General features: G+C 41.9%; 1 protein-coding gene across 2 annotated transcripts in view; it reads left to right on the forward strand.

The window, feature by feature from the left end:
- Window positions 1-16,490, forward strand: part of NHS (NHS actin remodeling regulator) — a 236,614-nt gene that overhangs the window by 121,749 nt on the left and 98,375 nt on the right. The gene's annotated exons all lie outside the window — the stretch shown is intronic.

Raw genomic sequence — 16,490 nt, forward strand, 5'->3', positions numbered from 1 at the left:
CCCACCTATAATCGCCTCCAGGGGAGGCACCAGCAATTCAAAGGTAGCGTTGCCATGAAAGAGTTGCAATGATGGGTCTGACAACCAAATCCTAATCCTGAGGAGAATTAAGTATAGAAGCATGCTTGCAACTCAGCATTCTTAGAATTACGGCTTTACCTGGAAATCCAGTGTCTTAAAAGGTGTTCCTTTATGTGCCATATGCTTTGAAACTTTTCTGTTATCTTTTTTTATTCTCCCTTCCCCTTAAATCTCTGGTACGAACTACCCTGCCGTTTATTTATTCAGGTGGTGGTGGATTGTCACGACCAGCCTGTGCAGTATAGCAACATTGAGCATGAGTATGCTTTGAATTAAAAGAGTGATGACATGAAAGATTAACTCTTTCCTCTTATCCACACCCTTTCCCTTGCACCCCCACCCCATAACGTCGTCACCACAAAAATAAAGAATTCCAGAGCCCACACAGGAAACATTTCTTCATTCCTCCATGTTATCGTTACATCCTGATTGCCAAATACAACAGGAATCAGACTAAGTGCTGTGGATTATGAGTGACAAAAACAATCCATTATTTCATGGCTCCTCCCATAGGCTCCTGACCTCCACAGTTATCCAGTCAGCTTGTGCTCTTTGGCTGCAAAGTTCAGTGTGCATGCAGCTCAGTGTAGTTGTTTTCTACTTTACAATGAGCCTTCCCCCTTCCAACTTTTTGCACTGGAAACAGCAGGTGTACTTCTCTTTAAATCCTGTGAAGATTTAGTGTACTGTTTACCCTCTCCCCCTGGGCTATATACCTTTTATATTGCATAAGTATATGCAATTAAAAGCTCATTCGGTGCAATAACCAATAATGGTTCCTCCCCATTGCTACTCAGTGCAGTTGGCCAGAGTGGCTTTCTCTCAATGCTACTCGTGCACTTAGTCACAGTGTCACTCCCACCCAGGAATAATGGGCCATTCATCCCATCGGAAGCAGTAAGCTCAGTCAAAGTGATCAGACTACTGTAGAATACAAGCTGTTCTTAACTACAACCAGGCTCAGGAAGTGTAGGAATAGGACTACTCTTCATTGATGTCCTGCTTCTGGGTGTGGCTAATATAAAATACAGCAAGTCAAAGAGAGGTATTTGTGGTGATTTTTTGTTGGTGAACAAGAAAAGCTTTCTGGATTGAGAATGTGGAATGTGCCATACTCCATGTGTCTAGTTGGTTTCAAATGAGATCCAGATACCTTTCTTACACCTGTAAAAAGTCAAACTAGTGATCTATGTGTGTGTGTGTGCACGGAATGGCGTATCAACAAACACCAGCCCAGCTGACCTTGCTTAGTTTTATAACAAATATCTGCCAGCATTTGGTTTTTATTATACATGAACCATGACAACAGACATGAGGGATCTGTAGGATGAAAAGAAATAAGAAAAGAGGGGAACCTTGTTTGTATACCTTATGGCACAGCTCCAGTTTCGACTAGGTTTCCAATGGCATAACAGTTTGCTTGAGCAAAATTATTGGGAAAGATTTACAATCTGTATAAAATGTCAAGTTTACACAATTTGTTTCAGATATTTTGGCTGCCTTGTGTGTATGTGCAGGCATGGCTTTGGGTGGGATAACACAGCTGATGCCATTTTATAAATAAAGGCTGGTCTCTTTTTTTAAGTTGCAATAGCTGAGAAGTTCTTCACACCCCAAAACTGGGTTCCTCATCCTATGGAAAGACAGGCATGTGAATGCATGAGGAACTTCCATGCACAGTATAAAGAATACACCATGTATAGCCTTCCACAGGTGGATACATAGCAGTTGAATTACCAAAGTTTATAATGTGGAATGGACTTGTGAAGGTTTTGATGTGTTTAAACAAAAGCATGTTTGACCTAGATAATCATGCAACTGTGTGGCCGCTATGGCAGAAGCTGTCACATAACTGTAGTGCTTATTGCTAATTCACCTAGAGGTAACAGAGCAGAGGCCTATAAATTATTTTTGCAAAAATGCTTCCCTGCCGTTCTTGCTTCCATGACTGCCTGCCCACCCCCACCCCCAAAAAGTGGCTCTACAGAGAAATGCCAGATGTCAAGCTTGCCTATGTGCCATCATGTACCACGTCTTCACTGGAATCCCTCATCCCAGTGGCTGAGTCAAAGATGCTCACCTGCCCATTGTTGTTGCTGAAAGCAAATCTTGTTTGGTGTTGTTATTCAGAGTAATATTTGGAAGCCTTCCCTCTTGCACCTAGTCAAGCTTCCCTGTAGAATATATCAAGGATGGGGAACCTGTGGCCCTTCCCCATGCTGCTAGATTCCAACCCTCACCATCCCCAGCCAGCATGGCTAATTGTCAGGGGGTGAAGAGAGCTGTAGGCTGCAATATCTGTAAGGGCACCATGATGGCTGCCCCATTGCTCTGGAGATTTGTAGGTCTTTTTATATTCTTTGTTGTTGTCATTAGCTTACTTTCCTCCCCGTTTCTCTTGTTTCTTGATGGAACACACCAGATAGCAAGGTTCCTTGTTGCCTTCATCACATTAAGGAAAGGGGTCTCTCCATTTCCTTAGGGGAAATCTTGCTGACTTCTGACGAGAGCAAGGCAGGGCTGCAAGTCCCTTCAGGCTACACAAACTCACATCCAAGCTGCAAGAGTAGCTGGGCTGCCTGCATCTGGGCATTAAGCAAACTGACTTTATTTATTTATTTAGAGAGGCTGGAAAGTCAGGAGGCCACGTTGTTTAGAACTACGCTCTGTTCCTACAAGAAGAGGAGTCCCACTTGATCTAAAATGTAAGGCGAAGGCTAGAACAAGGTTATATAAATAAGGATTGAAACACTGTTCCTGTACACAATGGCAGCAAAAATTAGAGCGCTGCCTGGAGACCTACTTACTGCGCAGGGTCAAAGCTGCTGACTAGTGTGAGCCACCCAGATTGATTGAGAGTCTCTTCACTCTTTATGTAGCTACTCTGCTTGTTTACTGCAGATCATAAATAATATCTGTGCTGTGTTTAAAAGAAGAAAAAAACAAAAACAAAAAAGAGATAAGAACAAATGGTATAAAAATGCCAACTGGATATCTAATTATAAGGTGTCACCTCACAAGAAAGTTTCCTGCAATAGCAGGATTTTCAGTGGACACCTCTGATGCCTCACTGATGGTTCCAGTCCAGCTTCTCAGCTTTTGTAATCTAGGGGGCCACCATGTTAAAAGCACTATTGTGAGTAGATAAATCTGATACAGTTGGGTGCCGTCAACCATGTCTCCATTGCAGACTTTAAGGGCAGGGCAGCGGTACTGTAAGGAGTAAGGCGGTCTTTGAAATACACTGCTGCCTGGTATGCTTTACATACCAACAGAAAAACCTTGAACTTGGCTCAGTAGCAGATTGGCAGCCAACACACATCTCTCAGCACAGAGGTTATATGATGGCTGATGCATTACACCAATTGAACTTTATTAGTGCTTGGACCATCAGTTGTGCAATAGCCCCACATATTCGCCTTTACTCCATGTTCTGCTGGGTCCATATGTAAAGAGTAGATGCACATCTTACCTTTACATTTTGCCCATTAAATTCCAAGGCAACACAAACGTTATGGCCAACATGACTGCTATGTGAAGCAGCTATAGTGTTTGTGGCAGGCAGCCTTTACAACCTCTTGGAGATGAAATGTTTAGAGGTTTCCTGTAAGCCAAGCCTATAGAAGAGTTTGCTTGATCTCTATGGATCACTCTTCCAGCCCAGGTTTGCCAGTTCTGTTGATCACACATGGCAAAGGGTGTGGGTAGTTTGGAGGAATAAATTGGGCAGGGTGGAGTCACGCAGCACTGTTTGTGTATATTAGGTCACACAAGATAGAATCTGGTTATCTAGCAGAGATAGTTAAATCCAGAAGATTTCAAATTATTTAAAAGCTGCTATATGTTTTGTCTTAAAATGAGACCGTGAGAGAGAGAGTGCAAAACTATTTAATGAAGTGGTTTCTGCAAATCTACAAATTTGTGACTGAGAGAGGCCCAGAAAAAGCCTTTGATTTAAACCTCCAAAATAATGGTGCACTCAAACATCCAAGACCTTCATAATGTCTATGCAGACAGCATGCTCCCCCACCCCACCCCGCCAGACTGCTTTTTGAAGTTTGTTTATATGTCTACTGAGCTGACAAGTTATGGGATTCCTTTTACCCTATTATTATGTTCCCTAGTACACAACATCTTAATTATTGGACACTCTCCAAATACTTTTTCTTTTGAAGAGCCTTCCATCAACGGGAAAAGCAGCAGATAATAGTCCTTAAGCAGAGTTAAACGCAACACGATGACTACAAATGCATTCTTGTGGCTTAAGTCTGGGCTGATTTCATTTAGTGTTAAAAACATTAGCTTGGGAAAAAGCATGGGCATTTTACACTGCCGATAGGGCATTCCCAAGGTAAACCTCAGATGTTTCGGTGGTGGTTATCTACTTGGAGCAAAGAGAGGCTCTCATCCTGACTACAGCAAAAATAATTTTTGCAGACTTCGAAAAACCACTTATTGGAGTAAGGATTTGCGCAAACACTTTCTTGTGTTTTGATTGACATCTCATAGTAAACCATAACTTGAAATGTTAGATGATGGTAATACATAGCATACATGCAGACTAAGGGCTGGTTGATACAACCATTATTTATGATGATTAACAACTATTCAAACCACCACTTTTTGGGGCTTCCATTCAAGGAAAAAAGCAGCACCCAGTACCTCTTCCCTCTTTTCGATTTCTCCTGTTGATATAATTTTTCAGAATTTGGGCAGATACCTAACTGGCTTAAACTTTCATGGCTCCTTCTGCTTGTTTTATATTGTTTTAAAGCGTTTTTTTTAAAAAAAAAAAATTATGTATTTATTTATTTATTTTATTGAAATAAATACATTCATTTATTTTTAAAGTGATAAAAATGGGGGTGGTGGGGTGAGGAAAGCTTGATCATACAATAAGGAATAGGATAGATATTCCCTACTTGAATATTGCGATTAAAAGGGATGGAGAGTACAATCTTTTGAAGGGTCCTGGCTTCTAGGATAAGAATTTTTCAAGATTCATCTGAATTTAGCTACTACCCCTCATCAAAAATATATGCATACGTACCCTCTCCCTTCCACCTCCCCCCAGGTGCCAATGTCTGTTTTCTCCAGACTTTGTTGTCATATGACAAGCCAGGCCGGCAAGCTGAAAGGTGACTGCTGGAATCTTCCCATTCCTCTCAGCTGTCAAGTTGATTCAGCTCAAGACCTGGCCTGTGGAAAGCTGTGCATAAGAGGCTGAGGCCGTGTGCGCTGTTTTCCCACTGATGTATAATTCCTGGCAGAATGGTTACAGTTGCTGTGTTTGAGGAACAGAAATTTTGATTAATAGAATAGACAGGAAGTAGATGGGGGGGGGGGAATCCGCCTCTCACACACTGTGTCTTGCCTTTTTTTGAGAAGATCAGGAACAATAGTATCCTTGAGCTAAATTTTTCAGGAACTGTCTCTTCTTCTCTGTTGTTGGGGCACTGAGAGGGTTCCCACAAGGCAGAAATGCAGCACGGTATCTAGATAGACAGTTAAGTGAGTGTGATGCCTTTTAGCCACGCAATGTGATTTCCCTGCCCTCTCCTCTCCCCACACCTCCTACATCTTCTCTGCTGTTTCCCCAGCCCTCTGGAGCAGATTTAAGGGACATGGGGGGGCACGTGGGGAAAGGAGAGGATTCAGAAATTACCACCCATAGCTTGGAAGAAGGTTGTTCTTACCTTATTTCCCTTTTACCTGCAAGACAACTACCCTTGTCATTAGGAATAGATGAATCTGTCCATTTTGGTTTCTATCAGTTTCTCATTTTTTTCAAAGCTTACGTTCATTTTTGCATTATACACATGTTCAAGCAGGGCATTTTTGTACCTAATTCTGTATGCAATTATCATTAACATCATTAACAATATATTGCCTAATATTTTATTTATTTATTATATTTATATCCCACCCTTCTTCCACGAAGCAGCAGGGTAGCAGTTTTTCCAATCATTTTCTCTCAATACATTGCACTTTTAAAAGATATTATTAAAAGTTTTTCAGATATAACAAGAAAAAGAAAAAATAAACATACAAAATAAAAAACAGTTAAAAACACACATTAATTTTCAATAACATATCTTCCATACACTTATTTCCTCGGACCTCCTCATACCTCCCTTCTTTGTATTCCAGTTCGATTTGTTAGTTCAGCAAATCCTTACCATTAAACTTTTACCCATTTGTAAAAAAAATTCATATCTCTTAAAGCATTACAGCTGGAAACCGCTTAGTTTCTATCCAACATCCTTCTAACATTCATTAATTTTACAGTGTTTCTGTAAGTAGTCTTTGAATTTCTTCCAGTCTTCTTTCACCGACTCTTCTCCCTGGTCTCGGATCAATACATTGCACTTTTGTATATGTGTTTCTCTACTAAATTCTCTTTTACAAAATAATAAGTTTTTAAAAAAGTTATTAACATAAAATCAAACACACAAATTAAACAAAAAAATGTATTAAGAGTTACAAAGCATAGCAGCAGTACAGAGGTTGCATTTTCCAAATAGAGATCAGATAATGTAGAAAAATAAAAGTAGCAAAACACATTGTAAAAGCCCGATTTTGTGAGATGATATATTTTTGTTTATCCAAATTTGACACATAAGAAATGAAATCCCACCAAACAGTGTGGAAATAGTCCATCTCTTCCTTACCCTTGGAAACACATAATTTGTGAGTTCTTTTCTGTGTAACAGCCAGAATCCATGTAGTCTTCTACCACAATAAGAATTTTGAGTCCTGCAGCGTCTTCCATTTCTGAGCCAAAGAAGCTGGTAAGAAATTCCTTAGATCAGAAAAGTACTGTTTGATCATCCCATAAGTTCAAAAGTGCAAGTTGTGGGGAAGCTTGGATGGGGCATTTACTTCTACTTTTTTTATGCTTGTTCAAAAATATCAATCCAAGCTTTTGATGCCAGAGGGCATTCTCTTTTTGTATGCATCTTTAGTTAGAGAACTGCATGACAACATTCAGAGGATTGCGAAGGATGGCTGTGTTTTAGTGTGCAGATTGGTTTAGGACTAGGATATTGTGAACAGAACAGAATTTGTCCCTCATCCATGCTTGTACCTTACACAATCCAAGCATCTTCAGAATCTAAGACTGCTGTCCTATGTAGTCCTACATACCAGGAAATAACCTTTGTTGAGGAATTGGTGATTAATCTATGGAATGTGGGGGTGACCAGCTTTTAAAAATTAGATAAACTCATGGAGTAGAAGTTTATTAATGATTACCAGTCATAATAGCTGTAGGGAACTACCAGATTCTGCCTCTGAATACCAGTTGTTGGGAATGACAGGTGAGGAGAGCACTGTTGCTCTCATATCCTGCTTGAACCATAGGCACCCAAGTTGGTCACTGTGAGAACAGGATGCTTAACTTAAATGGATCTTAAAGGTAAAGGGACCCCTGACCATTAGGTCCAGTCGTGACCGACTCTGGGGTTGCGGTGCTCATCTCGCTTTATTGGCCGAGGGAGCCAGCGTACAGCTTCCGGGTCATGTGGCCAGCATGACTAAGCCACTTTGGGCAAACCAGAGCAGCGCACGGAAACGCCGTTTACCTTCCCACTGGAGGTACCTTCCCACCTATTTATCTACTTGCACTTTGATGTGCTTTCGAACTGCTAGGTTGGCAGGAGCAGGGACTGAGCAACAGGAGCTCAACCCGTCGTGGGGATTCGAACCGCCAACCTTCTGATCGGCAAGTCCTAGGCTCTGTGGTTTAACCCACAGTGCCACCCATGTCACTTACTTCCCAGTAAATAAATATACATGGGATTGTGCACTAAATATAAAAACACAACCAAACAATAAAAATTGCTGCAATCTTGTTTTATTCTTTTGTTATGAGAGAAGGGCAGGCAGACCTTGAGTCAAAATCATGATACCACCCTCTCTTTAAGCCTAAAACAAAAACAAGCACCATGAGAGCAAAGCCTTTCAAAGGCCTAAGTACCAGCTGGTTCCCCTTGACATAGCTGACTCCTCTTAAAATGTGAAACCAAGCAACCAAAGCAGTCACTTTCACAAAAACGGGACACAGCCCTGAATATTAATCAAAACGTTTCAGAGGCATAAAATGAAATAACATAAAATGATAACTTCTAGCCCATTACTTGGCTACAGATAAAGAACATCAGCCAAGCCTTGCAAGCTTGTATTTCATCTCTCCATCCTTTAGTTCAAAGCACTGGCTGCCAACCAATTTCAGGACCCAATTCTAAGTGTTGGCTTTGGCTCAGGACCATAATACCTCCAGGTCCGCTTCTCCTCATATGCACTGACCTGGACCCTGCAATAATCGTTGAACGTCCTTCTTCAGGTGCCTTCTCCACAAGAGGTCCAGAGGGCGGCAGCACGAGAACGGGCCTTATCTGCAGTGGCTCCCTGTTTGTGGAATGCTCTCCTGGTGCATCTTTAGGCACCAGGTGAAAATGTTCCTCTTCAACCAGGGTTTGGACTAATGAAACAATCTGTGGCCTTTTAAACTTGGAGGGGGTGTGTGTTTCGTTTGTTACTATGGTACGTATTTTTATATTGTAAACAACCCTGTGATATTCAGATGAAGAGCAGCATAGAAATTTAATAAATAAATAGATTAGATTTTAAAACTCCAAGGTGGAGTTTGCCATGTAAGGATTTCCTTTGCTGTTCCAGCTGACGCACAGTCTTTAATTGTTATGCAGTTTTCAAGACACGTAAAGACTAAAGACCTTTCTCATTTATTTATTTTTGAAGATACAACATCCAATGCGGGTTTAGCAGGTGTGGCTTCCAAACTTTCACTGCAATAATCCAAGAAAGTAAATAGGAATCTTATGGTAGGTCACTGGGAGATTTACAGTAGATCTTTGAGGGTGTCTGAGTCCCAATAGTTTCCTAATAGCAAGCCAAATTAGCAGTGGAAGGAGAAACCTCTGCAGTTGCTGCCCCACTTCTCTCTCAGCCTCAGTTTTCCTCAACTGTATAATAGGCATATTCAATGGCTGCCTTTCACCAGGTGTTTGTGTAATTCTACTCACCTGTAGTAACTGAGCAGCTTTATAATGCATATATAGGTCATCCCAACATATGGTTCCTGTTGCAGTAGGTCCTTTATTTATTTATTGGCATTCATATTCACCATGAGGTCCCAGGGTGGGTTAGAACAATTTAAAAATGTTTTTACCTCCTACCACACTGTTTTGCACCTTGTTGCAGTGAGTGGAGTTTAGCATACTGGTTATAAAGACAGGCGGAGAGAGATTAGACCCTACAAGCGAGCCTAGCATCTGCTTTTCTCTGCAATAGGTCCTTTGGCATCTTAGATGCTGTTAGTGTGCCCACCTTTTTGATACTTTTTAATATTCTAATTGAAAATCCAGCAGGAAGGAGAAAAGTGCCAGAGAATACAGCCCCTCCCCCAGGCAATGAGACTTTCTGAGCTCTAGATAATCCAACAATTAACCAGCCAGGAGACTGGATAAGGGAGAGGAAAGAGAACATTATTTGTGACATGCAGATGGATTATAGAATGACTGAATTTGCAGACTGATAAGCCTTCCTGACTCCCAACTGAATTTGTACTTTAAATATGGCAATAGAGCCAGGCATCCTTATTTTATAATGTTGCTAATATATTTTGAATATTGTGCAAACGGTATCAGTAAAACATTAGTTCTCTGTGGCAGGTTTCTTCCAGATTTAGCATGCCGCATAAGCCAGGCCACCTACTGCAAGTTGATAAGGAGGGAAGTAACTTGTGTGAGGAAGAAAACAGGTGATAAAAGAACAGTTTCTGAACTGGAAACTCAGTGGGCTTTTCACCAATGATTGGCTTGCTGGGTGGGGCAGAGTCGCTAGGTTAGCTTCCTGGCAAGTAATAATAACAGTAATTCCAAGTAATTATCATTTATTATTATGTATTGAATTTATAGACAGTCGTACCTTGGAAGTCGAACGGAATCCGTTCCGTTCAGGAAGTCGGACATTCGGCTTCCAAAAGAACGTTCAAAAACTGGAACACTCACTTCCGGGTTTTGATCGTTCGGGAGTGGATTTCTTTGGGAGCCAAGGCATTCGAGATCCAAGGTACGACTGTACTGCCCTATACCTGGGGGTCTCAGGGTGGTTCACAAAAAGTGTAATAATAACAGTAATAATAACAATAATTTTATTATTTATGTCTCACCTGTCTGGCTGGGTCATCCCAGCCATCCTGGGCATTTTCCAGCACACATAAAAACATCAAACATTAAAATCTTCCCTGTACATTATGCATTTAAATATTCAGATGTCTTTTAAAAGTCAAATAGTTATTTATGTCCTTGACATCTGATGGGAGGGCATCCCACAGGGCAGGTGCCACTACTGAGAAGGCCCTCTAACTTCACTTCTCTCAGGGAAGGAACTGGCAGAAGTCCTTTGGAGCTGGACCTCAGTGTCTGGGCTGAATGATGGGGGTGGAGACGCTCCTTCAAGTATACAAGTACAAAGGTCAGCATCAACACTTTGAATTGTGCTTGGAAACAGTCCTCCTGCACATGTTATTCTTCCAAGATGTTTCAGCTGCACATGGAATTGCTTGTGGGTCACTGTGAATTCCACTCACCAGAGATAACTGTGAGGGATGTGTCAACTCAAAATCCCCAGAGGAGTTCAGAGCATGTGAGAGAACATACAGTCACTGGGTAACTCAGAACCAGTCACATGCTCTCTGGCTACCCTACCTCGCAGGGTTCTTGGGAAATAAAATAGGGGAGGGGGAAATAGAACCATGAAGGCAACCTTGAACTTCTCAGAAGAAAGACAGGATATAAATGTAGTTAATTATAATCATAGGCTCAGGTTGTATATTTGCGAAAATAAGCTGTAAATCATAAAGACACCACAGTCTCCACTGTACCTCATTCCGAGGAATCCAAACCCTGGGTAAGCGCCTGGAATCTCACACCACCCAGAGATTATCAGGCCTTTTCTGTTGCCAAGCAGCAATATTTCATCACATACAGTGTCAGGCTTTCAAGAGAACTGACATTAATAGCAGTGTCTTTGGCTGCATCTCCATGATATTTCGTGATGCGTGAAGCGCACAGGGGCAGAGCTCAGGAAGCGCTCGCTCTTTGTGCCAAGTGCAATAAGCACAGTGAGGGGTCGGAAACTTTCTTCCTCCTTTCACCGCACCGTCCAATCTTGCAGTGGGAAAGTTTCAGCCGACGTGTTATTAAACTCTCTTGAGCTTTGGTCAACACAACGCAGCACACACTTATTGGAGATTGCAGGTTAGAAAATTATCTCGCGGAGACGAAGCCTTTTCGTTACCAGCTGGGCTTTCAACAGCATAAGTGATCAAGGCTGGACATGGGTTGGGGAATGGTACCTGCTGCCGAAATATTACCACTGAACAAGCATTGGGAGGGGCAGGCCCTTTGCCCAGTTTGAGGTCAGCAGAAAAAGCTTTCCATGGAAGATTGCTGCCTGGGATCCCCTGCAGGGAAAATGTGAGCTGTTGTGCTTGGCTAAGGTTCTTCCTGCATTCGATGGGCTCCTGGGGTCTCCGAGATTAGGCTGGAAGTGGAGAGAAGACAAGCTCCTTCTGCCGTGCCTAGGAAACTGCTCTATGCAGCTTGCAGTGTGCGATTGAGCTGCAGGAGCCTCCTCTCTTAATTCCTGACCAGGGATGAGGGAGAAATGTGATTCAGTTCGCAATTACAGGCAAACCTGCCTAATTCGCTCTTTCCTAAATTATATACGAACTGAAACACAACCATCCTTCCCAATTTTGCAATGCAGCTCTCCAGTACAGAAATGCACGGGGGAAGCAGACATAAAAATGCGTGTGTTAGTGATACTAGCATGTCAAAATGCATCATATAAGAGAAATTGCTTTGCAAAAATGTGTATATTAAGATAAATTTGCACAAAAATATTGGTGAATTTTCACAAGGACATTAAAAACCCCCACAAACTTATGTGGAAACGTGGAGAACTGTACTAAAGAGAGGAAATATGGGAAGAAAGAACCTGAAATTGTCAGATTCTCCCATCCCTGATGCAAAAGTTGGGGCCTTGAGTTCCCCCCTAGAGGGGCTCAGACTTCTGTGTCCTGCTTCTCAACCCCATGCCTAGTAGAGGGAGCCACTGGAGGCTGCCACTTTCACTGTGCTTCTGTGATATTGATCTCAGTTCCTTGGCAGAATTGTCTTTCCTTCCCTGTGTGGTTCTTGAACCCATATCCCAGGCACGCTCTGTGTTCACTATTCAACACCCCAGCTCAGAAAGTTACATGGGTGCTCTGTTGTATGTCTTCTTCCTCCCCTTTGTATGCATTGTGCTCATGAAGCAGGGGAGTGTGAAATAATAATGACCTGTTTTTGTGTGTTCCATAATGGTTGTAAAGAACTTGTAAATTCAAGAAAGACTATAGAAGATGTTTGGTGTACTTATTTATATGATTCTATGGGATTATTAATCTATGTGATTGTTGTTATTATTCTTGGGCAGCCAACACTAGCCCAGCAGTGCAGCTGCTTTTTTCTACGCTTCTCTATAATTCAGCTGTATGCATTGCCAATCTAAAAATAAACATGACTGAGGCTTTTGGCACTTCTTTTTGTAGTGAGACCTCTGGAGCCTAGCATGGTGCCTGGTTTTTGTTGTTGTTGGTTTTTGCAAATGCTTTAGCTCTCCAGCCCAGTGTGGCGGGTGGGCAGAATGGGAGTCTGGGGTAGTTTGGGCCTATATGACAAGTTCTGAAAAGAGACTGGACTTAGAGATGCAATGTTGTGTCGGGGGGGGGGGGAGGAACATGTGAGAGCTTTTCTAATGACTTCTTAACTAATTGACTTGACTTTTGTTGGGAGACAGCCAGAGGCTGAAAGGGATTAAAACTGTTAAAAATGAAACACTTTGATGTGGCTGAAATCCTATTAAATTTTGGATAGAGGATTTCTTTAGCAATGTTATATCTTAACCACAAAAGCCTCACACGGAGAGCTGCTCACATAAAATTCTTCTTGATTCCCCCCACCCCACCCCACCCCTCTCCTTATTTTTAAGGAGGAAAGGAATCTGCCAAGGAGCATACTTTTAGAACAGACTCGTTCTTAGATGTTCAGAGGGCGTGTCTGACAAAGCTTCTGTGCAGTCTAGGATGAGGAAGAGCAAATGCATTGTTCACTGCTCAGAACTCTGATCCAGAATAAGCCTTTCTAGAAGCAAGGAGACTTTCCTGGCCAGCATGCCATTTTGTGTGCCGTTGCTCCCTTTGTCTAAGCAAGGAGGTGGGTAAATTCAAGGCTGCCATCCTTAAGGTCACTTGTTACAAGCCTGATTCCAGACAGGGTTCTAGAAAGGCTTTATTGACCCATGTTTAACCACTGTGAAGCTGATAGTTTTTGGTAAGGGGATGGGTATTGTGGTCATTTCTAGGTATGTGATTAGACGTTTATGGTGATCGTTGTCGTCTGGTTTCCTCCAACATCATCGTTCTTTAGTTAGCTTCATTCCATTGGAGTGTTTCCTGATGCAGAATGTACAGGCCCAAGGCATTCTACCGCCTGAAGTGAGGCCCAAATACGATGGTCAGTACCATTCAGACACCTTATTGTTTATTTAGAACATCGTAACAGGTTATCATAACCAGTCTCAGGGCAGGATACAACAGAAGTAAAGCTCATCCAAATGAAACAGTCACAGTAAGAAAGGCACTTAATGACAAAAGCAGGCAAGGCAGAATATAATTAAAATCCAGGTCCCTAAAACACAGAGCAGGCAACAACCTCCAGCAATAACAACCTAAAACTAATATCCCGCCGACGCCTAAGCAAATAAATGGGTTCATCCTATCCCCCAGAGGGCCGCCTGAAGGAGGTCACTTCATCCTGCTGCCTGGCAGGTCCAGCCGTCCTTTTCAAAGTGCCAAAGATTAATTACTTGTCTCATCATAATGTTAAGTATGCTTCAGATGACCTAAATTTTGAGACATTTGGAAATGAAACCAATTTTATTTCATGCACAGTAATAAGAGAATCCCATAATAAAGCCTGAGTGAGGAAGGCTTCCAACTGAAGGATTTCCGCTCCACATTACATCTTGTGTAGTGACCTAAATGGCAGAGACAGACAGTCATTTCCTGATCAGCTCAGGCTGTGCAGTGACTGTGCTGAAGTCACTTGTGTTGTAATATGTCAAAGAGGCCTTTGGTGCTATAACTGGGTTGCGTGTTCATACTAACCATGCTCTGCCTCCATGTTTAGAGGTTGTTTGCTTCTGAACAGCAGTTGCTTGAAACCGGGAGGGGTTTCCCACAGGTAATCTGCTTGGCCACTATGCGAACAGGAAGTAGACAGATATTATCCTGATCCAGCAGTCTCTTCTTATGTTCTGTCCTAAAAGCAGGGCTGCATGCATGTCATGCTAAGTAATGGTTTGGAAACAGAGCCCACAGACAGAGCCCAGAAAAAACGGGTATCCAGATAGGATGCAATAATCTAGGAAGTTACCCCATAGCTCCCTGCATAGTTCCCTGCAGCTCAGAATCAAGTGGATGCTTTCTTGGCACTTGAAGAAAAAATCAGAAAGCAGGTAGTCAAGGCAGGATGAAAAGCTGGAAAATTGTTGTACTCAGAACATTTTAGGACGATGGCCCAGTAAGATGGGGTGGTTGGAATAAGGGCACCTCTCTGTGCATGCTTGTATCTGAGTGAATTTGCCTTTGTATGTGAAACTTTGCACATGAGGCTGTGACTTATGGATGGAGTGTGGGCCAACAGAAGAGTTAACCTCCCCATGCTCTTAATAGCATCACATATTTTTCCCTGATGGTACAAAAGATGTCTGGCATTTGTCCTGTTGGTCAGATCTGTAGTTTCATGGCAATTGTGGGAGCGAAAATGTTTACCACAAATGCTTAGATCCAGAAAATTTGGAAACTTGGATTCTAGAGTCAGTTTTACATGACCCAATGTAGTCTGTTATTATGAGTAACCCTGGGAAATATGCTTTCTGCTCCTTAAGAGAAAACGTGGAATAAATGCAAAGTATTATGTTAACAGAAGTTCTAGCATAATGTATGATAATATGTAAGGATGCACCAACAAATTAAACAGTTTCCTTTCCAGGAACCACAAGCCTTCGTGCCAGTGGTCATTAAACATTTCCTGGCAAGGGACAAAATGATACAACATTCCCTTGATGTCGATCCAATTCTCTTCTGGTGGACGAATCCCTGAGAAGGCTGGCCTGTGATCTGTGCTAGCTGCGAATCTCCCATTCCCTTTGTAGCAGAGTCAGCCTCTACCCTTCATCCATAATTTAGCCCATTTTCCATCCCCAGTGTAACACACAGAACGAGCCAAAAGTGCATTTCCTTAAGCTTCCACAAAGGGCGATAAGAGTTCACTCTGCGCCATGAGATGAGTTCTAGAATGCTTGAGCCAAGATGGTACAGATCTACTTTGAGAGTTCAGAGGAATAACATCCACTTTATTAAGATCAAAGTTTGTGACATTTGATGCTGCTTATGGTCCTCCGTGGGGTTTTTTATTTGTTATGAGAGCACTATAACAGAAGCATTGATTCAGGACTTCTTGTTGTGATAACCCTAAACATTGTTAGAGAAAAGGCAAGCAAAGAGGTAGACAGTATTTTTGTTACCATGGGTTGTTGTTGCTTTTGGAAGGGATGCATAAAAATGAAAAAGGCTCTTGAGTTTCACACAGATTTAATACATATGCAATTAGAAGAAAACAGGAAAACAATATGGCACGGATGATGGTTGTACACAAGAGTAATCTACATCTCAAGTATACTGGGAAATGTCTCACAAGGCAGAGTCTGGGTCAACACTTTCCCTCAGTATGTATGTCATCACAGCCCCTGGCCCTGTCAGGATATGCCTTGTGACTCTCTCTTGATTATTTTAGCAGCCATATTGTGCGTACTTTTTGTTTCAAGATTTTTAACAAATCCTACATAAAAGTAGCCATACAAAATTCAAGAGAGAGGTAAGTTTGAAAAGTGCTGATTTGTAATTCTCATATTACTGAATTATGGTTGTAAGACTGAGGGGGTCGGCATTATTTTGACTTGTTTTCATGTGTGGCTAGATCTTTCCATTCTTTTGAAATCCTTCACATAGGCCTTGCTGACATGTATATTCACCACCAAGTTCTTACACATCAGCAGCAACAAGCCTTATGAAGGAACTGGGCATGTTTAGCCTGGTAAAAGGGAGACTAAGATGAGGTATGAAAGCCATCTTCAGATATCTAAAGAGCTGTCACAAAGAAGTCCATTTCTAGTAAACCGGGATTGATGTTTGGAATTTTCTTAAATTGTTGTTTTGTGTACATGGGCGATGCCAGTGTATGAATGCTGCAGATTATATAAACTAGCCTTTGCCAAAG

This window comes from Podarcis bocagei (assembly GCF_964188305.1).
Source record: "Podarcis bocagei genome assembly, chromosome: 6".
NCBI classification, from domain to species: Eukaryota; Metazoa; Chordata; class Lepidosauria; order Squamata; family Lacertidae; genus Podarcis; species Podarcis bocagei.